The sequence below is a fragment of the Pteropus vampyrus genome, unplaced genomic scaffold (assembly GCF_000151845.1).
Source record: "Pteropus vampyrus isolate Shadow unplaced genomic scaffold, Pvam_2.0 Scaffold11, whole genome shotgun sequence".
NCBI lineage: Eukaryota > Metazoa > Chordata > Mammalia > Chiroptera > Pteropodidae > Pteropus > Pteropus vampyrus.
In genome coordinates, this window is record NW_011888792.1 from 4,305,378 (window position 1) to 4,307,422 (window position 2,045).

At 29.3% G+C, this 2,045-nt stretch overlaps 1 protein-coding gene across 2 annotated transcripts in view; it reads right to left on the reverse strand.

Moving 5' to 3' along the window:
* EDIL3 (EGF like repeats and discoidin domains 3) overlaps window positions 1-2,045 on the reverse strand; it is a 386,832-nt gene that overhangs the window by 234,565 nt on the left and 150,222 nt on the right. The window lies entirely within an intron of this gene.

Sequence of the window (2,045 nt, forward strand, 5' to 3'; positions counted from 1 at the left end):
AACCTATAACTTCAAATCTTTATTACTGCTAGCCAGTATTCCATTGTATATGTGTAGATCATTACTATTCTTAGGTGTACTTCTTCAGTGGTCAAACTGCATATTTAAAAAATTAAATATACTAAAAGATTTAGAAGAAACTGATGAGAATGTTAAAGCTCTGGTGTGCTGAATCACCATGTTCTTCATCTCTGATGGGCATCACAGAGGTCACAATAAGTCTATTATAAACTATTATATCCAAGTGGTAACTGCTATCATCATTACCAGTTGGGATTAGATGTTGATAGGCCACAAATACTGTTTTACGTTTAGGTAAATTATGAAATTATAACTTTATAAATGTATGAAGAACACTATGGCTTTTGTAGTTTAGTATTTTAATATAGCTGATTGCCAAAAAGATTTTATCTTCTACTTTCATTTGAAAATTCCATTTTTCTAACTATAATTTTTGTTACGAGTTAATTCGGTATTAATAGCTACTTTTATATAAACCAAACTGAGTCCCTTTCTTTAATATTGAAAAAAAAAAAACAATTAAAGCAATAAAAAATCTTCCCTTAGGCAAGAGAGAAAAAAAATTAAAGTTTATTTTAAAATAGTATGAACAAAAAATAGTAAGTTGTGGTGTCAACTAATTTTAGCTACCGATTTCTTGTATAGATACAAGATCTCCATTGTGTCATTTCCTGACTGATTTTTGATCCCATTTAATAACATTTTCCATTTCCGGCTTTGTTTTAACTCTCATAATTATTTCATCGATTTGACAAAAAAATGGTATTTCTAGAAAGGCAAAATAACAGCTAATAAGACAAATAAATTAAGAGGAATGAGGAAATTTACATGAGAAAAAGCCTGGTTTGATATACCTGATAGTTAATAAATTAAATTCTATATAGATTAGTTCATTTATAGCAGTCAACTTTCTAGTGTAAATGTCTTAATTTTTAAATAACAGACAAAAGTATTGGTGTAATAGGTTTATGAAGCCTCTCGTTATTATAAAATTTATATAAATGATAAAAGAAAATTGGATCTGTGCAACATGGGAGAAACAGACACTGCTTTAACTATTAAAGAGTGTTATTTTATGAAATTTATCTTTAATGTGATTACCTTTCAAAAGTTGTAAATTGATTTGATTTCAAAGTTGTAAAGTGATCTGCATTTCACACCTATAGACACACATTCTCTCTCTCTCTCTCTCTCTCTCTCTCTCAAAATTGGCAAATCTTTGTTTTTGAAGGCATATTTACTAGATCAAAGTCTGAGGAACACAGTAGCACAGTTCTGAGCAACAGCAACATAATTGAATTACATTTATTACCTCTAAAGGTGACTCATTTGGGAGATACAGTATCTGTTATGGCAGCTTTACAAATACGAATCTCATTAGTTTGTAATTAGATCTTGGGATGTAACCTAGTTTGAAGGAATTTCTTATATAGTTCATGGCTGTATTTTTATACTCAATGAAATAAGATGTTTAAATACCAGAACATAAGATTCAACTAAAATAAATAGAATAAATAGAAGAAGCTTCTGGTAGTTACAGAAACAGGTGTTAGGTAAAATTTGTTCAGTAACTCAGGTGCAACAAAATATGTTCCTTTAGGCTATTGTACCCCATCAGAACATTCTGGAATGAAAATGATTAGCAAGTGGATGCTCCACATTCGATGAGGGGATATATCTCTACAAGAAGAAATGTAGATGTAATATAATATGCACTCCCTCTACAAATAAATCCAGAAAAAGCACTTATTAAGAACTTGCTTTTTGCTGGCAATTTAGAGGTTCAAATGAGAAGAATTATACTTTTGAAAAAAATACAGAATGAAGTGTGAAACTATTCTAAACAGAATCATATGGGAACTAATTGGAGGGATCACTTATTATTTTAATAATGGCAGTCATAATACTTCTAAATTTAAGGCAAATCAAATACATTCTATTGTAAAGAGAAAAAGCTATATCATTTTATAGCATTCTAACATAAGAAAAACAACTATCCAATACCTCATCAATTTTCTGAGTTA